The sequence below is a fragment of the Misgurnus anguillicaudatus genome, chromosome 4 (assembly GCF_027580225.2).
Source record: "Misgurnus anguillicaudatus chromosome 4, ASM2758022v2, whole genome shotgun sequence".
Taxonomy (NCBI): domain Eukaryota; kingdom Metazoa; phylum Chordata; class Actinopteri; order Cypriniformes; family Cobitidae; genus Misgurnus; species Misgurnus anguillicaudatus.
In genome coordinates this window covers 29,305,368-29,312,610 of record NC_073340.2, presented here as the reverse complement: position 1 = coordinate 29,312,610, position 7,243 = coordinate 29,305,368, and the positions used below count along the sequence as shown (strand labels likewise).

Below are 7,243 nucleotides of genomic sequence, written 5' to 3'. Positions count from 1 at the left end.
TTCATTTGTTTTCTTTTTATCACCTCATAGGTTTCTTCAAAAAGACTAAATGTTGAGCATGGGAAAGAGCGCCACCTGGTGGATAATAGCAAAAATACGAATTGCCATCATTGGCAGGAAAGCGTTTTTTCTTAATTGACGAAATAACTCATCAATGGCGGGGAAACAGTTAAAAGCAGTTTTGGTCTTTAAAATGGCAAATAACACATATCAGCTTCTGTCTGGTGTTGGTGAAGTATTCTGCTGTCCATTCTGTTTTAAACATGCAACATTCAGTGTTTATTTTTCTATTTTGTTGCCCCAAGTTTTTCAGCGCTAGCAACATTTTTCAGACATTGATGGTATTGCATCAAATGAGTAATTCTAAAGGAAAATCCTGCAGTGTTTAATATAATTATAAACTGCTTTGCGGTCCAGATTAAAGTACCCGGCGGGTCACATGATGTCGTCATTTTCATAAATGGGGCTCGATATTAATTCTCCTTTTTTCTGTGCAAATATTTAATTTATTTATTTAAGCATTCGGCAGACGCTTTTATCCAAAGCGACTTACAGTGCATTACAAGCTATACATTTTTTTTTATCAGTACTTGTGTTACCTGGGTTCAAACCCATGACATTTTGCGCTGCAAACGCAATGCTCTACCATTGAGCTACACAGGAACAAATCGTAACTAAATGCAGTCCTGTCTTCATTTTCTAAGCGTGCTTTGGTTTTATTTACTGTTGGTTACTAGGTTACCAATACCATTGTCATTCCCTCTAACAACTTAATGGAAACGCCCCTATAATTTGCATTTTGTTTGTTTTCTTTTTTTTGCAAATTTTAAAAAGGTAATTCCTTCAATAAAGCCAAACTTTCATTGTTTAAAGTGAAAGAAGCACCGCCATGAAATGCTAATTAAAAATGCAAAAATTAAAAAGAAAATCAAGACGAAGCAATGACCTCATTCATTAGGAAGGACTGTGTGTCATACTCCACATTACCATGTTTCGATTATTGCAGGGAAAAGTTGACATGAATTCACTACGTCATACAGTGAGGATTTATCATCGTTGCACTTTCCCCTAGAGATTCCCTTAAAAGATCAATAGGCCTGCAATTGGGAAAACCTAGGATGCAAAACGACCAAAGTGCACTAAAGTTTCCTAGAACCATTGAATCAGTTGGACAGCATGTTATTATTACTACCCATGTTGTCACTAAACATGGTTTTACCGTCTGTATGATTGGTTGTTGTGACTATTTGTGCAAGTTTGAGTCGTTTCTATCAGGGCAACCTGCTCCAGGTACAGCATTGATGATGACTGCCCTGCTCTCTAAAACGACATTCCACCAAAAACATTCCTGCTATGATTGCACTTTGAAATTCAGAGGAAATCCTCCGCAATATATAACCAGTCCTGACATACCGTACTCCCTGTAATTGAACATATTAAGCAGAACAATCAGTTGATCTCAGCCTAAAGTACACATCAGAGCGTAGACTGACATGGAAAAAGCGTGTCAGGCCGACGAAAAAATATGATAGCATGGAACATGCGCGCACGCAGCCGCGTGTCGCTTCGCATGCGACACAGAGTTCGCTCGCCGCTCACATCTGTGCAGCACTCGGCTCCGCACACGGCCAAAACCCAGAAGACTTTTGTTTGCATTTCTCTTTGATGACAGTGCGCTGACCCGATGTGAAGGAAGGGCAAACTTTAAATAGCTTGTTCATACTTCACCATGTGCAGACTGCCGCGGAAGGTGACGTTGCCCTTCCCCAACCCGGCGAAAAGGAGTTTACAGTCAACTGGTTATTTATTTCAAGGAGTCACGAGGCAGTGTTTCTCCCCAAACAGATTTGCGCTCGAAAAATATCTGGATGAACTGTTTACCAAACAATGCAGACAAGCACCTGTTAGCTTCCCTCTTTATCAACATTGTTATCTAGCCCACATTAAACCGCTCATCAGACCGTGATTAAAGAAAATCACACAAACCATATGTTAAATCCACGTCTTGGATAGGAAGCGACGAAAAGCTACGTAAAAAAGCCGACCCGCAGGTTTCGTAGCTGTCAGAGAAGAAGTGGCACTCGTTTCCCGTTTACCTCAACGCATGCTTTGTGCACTTCACTGTAAAAAGTGATTTTTTGACCTTGTAAATAATGGAAACATTATCTAAGTATGTTTTACAAGCAAATACTAGTTTGTCTTTTTACTTACAAATGGCATGTTTAATTCAGTACATTACTTGCAGTTTCTTTGTCATGTATTGTTCTAAAAGACATATGTAAATTTAAATACAATCGCCTAAGTAATATTCACTTATTGTTTGCCATCTAATCAAATCACACCAAAAAATGAACAACTCAAGTAAAATATACTCAGTACAGCAAGATAATTGATGCGCATGCGTCTTTGACTTCGAGTCTGAAGTGGCGCGCACAGAGGAAAGGAATGGAGACTTCACGACGGCTAATTTGAATTTTACCACGGTAAGTTAAGTTATTAATATGCATATTAATTAATTGAGGTATGTTTGCTAAAAGTGTAGAGTTATTAAGCTATCTGCAGTCCCAGTGGTTTGTGCCTACCGTTTCCTTTTATCGAGTCACAGATGCTAACAGTGTTCATGTTTATGTTTTTGAATAACAGATTTTTGGATAATGTTAAACCGTAATCTTAGTTTTGTTTTGTTAAACACATGGAGTTTGGGATTTGCACGACTATCCGTTATTAGCAAACGCGATCTCTGTAGAAAACAATTGTCTTAAGTTTTATATATAACGTTAATCCTGTCAGACGAATATTTGAAAAACATCCGCGCAAACCATGCTCGAGGCTTTGCGTGTCGTGTTCGAGCATTCTGTCCCAGAAAAGTTCGAGGTGCCGAAATGTAATAATCACCCTGTTTTTCGCGTATTAATCACACATGATTAACGATAGGGTACTTTTTAAAATGCACGTGTACAACGCAAATATTACTTTGAACTTCATTTATATTGTTTACCTATACTATTGGCTATGATAGGTAAGTTATAGAAATCGATAACAAGGAGTTGCACACTTTTGTAATTACACAATTCTAAATGCTTGTTTAAATAAATGTTAATTACTTAACAATCAACCTTATTTAATTTGTAAAGCCTGTTTTATTTCATGATGTTCTTTTACTGACTAACATCCACTTCACACGTGGTTGATATCTACAAGCATTTGAAGATTCTAATTTGTTAAAAGATATATGGGTGTTACTTTTGAGTAAAAACGTTAGTTTAGTTTAAAATATTATCATAAATATTCAAAGTGAATGCCATGAATTACACCGCCAAATTATTAATGTTTAATTTACATAACTGCATAACCACAGTCAATGAATTGTAAAGGTAAGTTTAGTTGTAAGCATACCTCATGTCAGTAAGATCAGTAAATATATTTACAATTGTTTAAAAAATTATATTCTGACATGAACATTTCTTACATTCTTTTACAGATATTGCACCCACTATTCAAGCAAATGCAAGGTAAGGTGGCAATACTTTATTACAGCACACCTCACAGATAGAATAAGTATGCATTCACATGTGCATCGTTTGTTTACTGTAGGTGCCAAAGCATAAGGTGGTTATGTAAAAAATGTAGCTTTCAGTCAAACCAAAGACTACTGTACAGCTATTAATACACTTAAGTGCATCCAACTCTAATCATCACTTGATTGTGTTACATTTTATTTTCTTTGTTTTAGATTAAAAATGAATTCAGAAGAATCACCACAATTTCCTTGGAGCGTACATTCTTGTAAAAACTGGACTTCTATACCCCAAAACTCCTGACTTTGTTTGAGATGAGGGGTGGGGTTGCTGGCATAAGAATTAAACATTCGCTGGATTCACTCAGCCAGGTAAAATGTAAATGTTTTTTTACAATTGTGAATTACTTGTGTGATGATATGCTGCTTCCCGACTCTGTAAATATGTTATATGTAGATGTATACACATTTAATGTTCACTGCATTTTCCTTCTGTTTTTAACAGCAAGAAGAAAGCCTTGAAGATAGGTGAGACGTTGTGATTCACTGCCTCCTATCTTTCCTTGGAGAATCAGCTGAGGAGCTCATTGAAGACCACCAGGTAGTACAGTTAAATTAAATTCTAATTTTTTGTCTAGTACTTTTCACAGTGTACAATGTTGTAAGGCAGCTTTACAAAAACACAATGTTGAATGATCAATAAATTGAAACAAATCAAAGAAAAAGAAATAATAAATAAATAAATAGTCTAGTGCTGACTTTGTTTGAAGTCTTTGCATGGCCTGGTGTCATCATTGCACAAGTCTTGGATCATCTAATGTCTTACTGGGAGGCGGGGTCCAGATATGGAAATACAATAATTGAAGCAGCTAGCAGTTAGCTGGCTACATCCACAGCTACATCCATTTCTATTTTTCCTTTATTTTGGATGTAGACAGTAGTGGTTTGAGTGATATACTCTATTTGTGTTACTTGTTCTTTTTATTCCTGAACCATTAAACCGTCTACAAGGAAATCTTCCATAATCTTTCTTTTTGCTGAATTTTTCTGCATATTTGAACCTTGTCAAGCACTGACGATGATGCTGAGATCCATTTTTTCATACTGAGGAAAATTTAAAAGCTAATACACCATTGTTACAAAACTTAAAGAACACTCAGTGATGGTCAAGAACGCAGCACCATACATTAAAATGTCAGGTGTTTACCAGTGTAAACCACACTTTTGGACAGGATTACCAGTGTAAATTGTTATTTTGTTTATATTTCTTATCTTTCATGTAAATATTGTCTTTAGAAACCATTGTTAAAGTTTCCCAAAAGACATAACAATTTACACTAATTATAATTTCCATAGGTTTACACCCTCCTGACTTTAAATGTATAGTGTTATCTTTATTAGCATCACTAAATGTTTCTTTCTACTGATATAATTGCATATGAGTCTCATTGTTGTGTTCAATGTAAAAGTATAAATTAACATCATACAGTTATTGCTGAATACTGTACAGTATTTTAACCACTTTGCAATTATTTGTATATTTTACAGGATATCAGCAGAGATATCCAGAGATATATTAAGGATACCTTCTCCAGTCATGTCATGAAAATCATCGTACTGAGCAGATCTGTGGAAGAAGATGCCAGTATGTCTGATGTCATCATTGTAATTGAGGGAACTGAGGTGCTGCTGGGATGTAAGAATCTCGCACATGCATGTCTTTCACTCACAGGCTGCATTAACTTTCTAAACTTAAGCTTTCCCCCAAAGCTGATAAACACATTTGAAATGTTTCAGAACATTTTTCTTGGGCTAGATGCTTTTCAATTGTCTCCAAAGGTTAAAGGCAGAGTCCACGATGTTTGAAAGCCAATGTTGATATTTGAAATCACCCAAACAAACACGCCCCTACCCCAATAGAATCTGGACCTTCTGTTGATAGACCCGCCCCACACATACGCAACCCGGCATTTGATTTGATTGGCTATAAGTGTGTTTTGGTAGTCGGCCCGTCTCCTTTTCCAACGCGTTTTTCAAACATCGTGGACTCCGCCTTTAACTGTGCATAGAAAGCTTCTAATGTAATCTGCTAGTTGGGCACTACTTGCACTTATTGTACTGTTTTTATTGTTGTTGTTTGTTTTGTTTTGTTTTTTTGCAAGAAAGGTTATTCACAAAACAACTTCAACTACAGTACTATTTAACATAGCCATTCTTATACATTTTAAGTAATGCTATTCTGCTGGAGAACACAACGTTTTATTATTTTATTTGATGTCTTTGTTCCCTTAATTTAATGTAATTGATATTAAAATAAGCTAATAAAAGGCAGCTACTAGTTTGACTATTTGCACTTTTGTTTTTGATATCTGCAACTGAGATTGTTGTAATGTTTATGTTTAAATGTTTATGCATTTTAATGAACTGTATTTCATGTTCCCATCTTTAAGGAATCTTATAGAAATAAAGTATTCAAGTAAAATGTATGTCAGAGTTATTTTATTGAACACCATTTAAATACATAAAGAACATCAAGTAATGTTAAAATATATTTAAAGTAAAGGTTACTCAAAATTTTAAATAAAATAACTAGGATCATTGTGTAAAAAAATTAATTTATAAGCATTACTTAAGTAAAATATATAAACAAACAGTCAATACAATTTACTGGAAAATTCCAAGTAAACTTTACTTGAGATTTTCTAATTAAAGCTACAGTTCCTTGTGTTTAGTTTTTACTTGGGAATTCTATTGAAATTACTCACATTTTCTAAGTGAAAAAACTTTCCTAACTTTTTTCAAGTAAATTGTACTCCAAATTTTTTTCAGTGTTGGTGAGTTCTCATAACATCCCTAAAACTAAATGGAAAAAGTGCGTTTCGTGTTGTACTTTTTTAAAGCCCCTCATATAATTTCTAATGAGAATAATCAAAAACAAATGCAGACCATATTTTTATAGTATAAAATGATTGCATAGTAATTTTTAATGACTTGTTTCTCAGCCTTTTCTTTATTTGAGATTTTAATTTCAAGACAGAGGGCCAAGAACAACAGGGACAGAACAGGTTAAGAGTCTTTCTGGTTGTCTGGCAGACAGCACCGTTGTTCTTACTGGGTTTTACTGGTAGGGGGTAAGACCCTGGTAAGGATATAAAAATAGCCTCTTTTTACTACTTCGGTCGCTGTGTTACTCAGTCGTGACATCAGTCGTGAGTAAAATGCAAAGCGAATTGATTTTTGCCTCCATTGAACTTTTAGAACCAAGTCAATTTTACGGGCCAATCATATCATAAACCAAAAATGCTCCTCTGGCCACTGAGCAGGAAACAGATATCGTCATGATTATTATATCATTTTTATGATATCATAATTTGTTTGACTTTACCGATTCAGGTCAAGCGTTGCGAAAAGATGCACTGCCCAAAAAATACCTCTAAAGGGTTCAGCAAGTTCTCCAAAGAAACATTGTGAACTTCACAGACTTATCAAACTTAATCAGAATAGCTGTAGAGCCTTATTCTGAGAAATCAAATCTGCAATCGAGTGCAAATCAAAAGCATTATATGAACGCTTGTTCTGCACTAGCAATAAGCTCCAGTATTGTTTTTATTTTTTATATTTGCATTGCATTGATGCTAAAGTGCATGCATTTTACAAAGACTACAGCGCTGCTGTAAGAGAAACAGACATCATTAGGCTTGCTCGCATAGCTGGCTGTCTGTTTCA

At 35.4% G+C, this 7,243-nt stretch overlaps 1 long non-coding RNA gene across 1 annotated transcript; it reads left to right on the top strand.

Moving 5' to 3' along the window:
* The first annotated feature begins 2,127 nt into the window (after positions 1–2,127).
* LOC129424028 (uncharacterized) lies at positions 2,128–6,011 on the top strand. The gene is made up of 5 exons (XR_008637949.2): positions 2,128–2,483; positions 3,482–3,512; positions 3,734–3,889; positions 4,023–4,118; positions 5,066–6,011. It is a non-coding gene; the product is annotated as an uncharacterized lncRNA (long non-coding RNA).
* Positions 6,012–7,243: the final 1,232 nt, after the last annotated feature.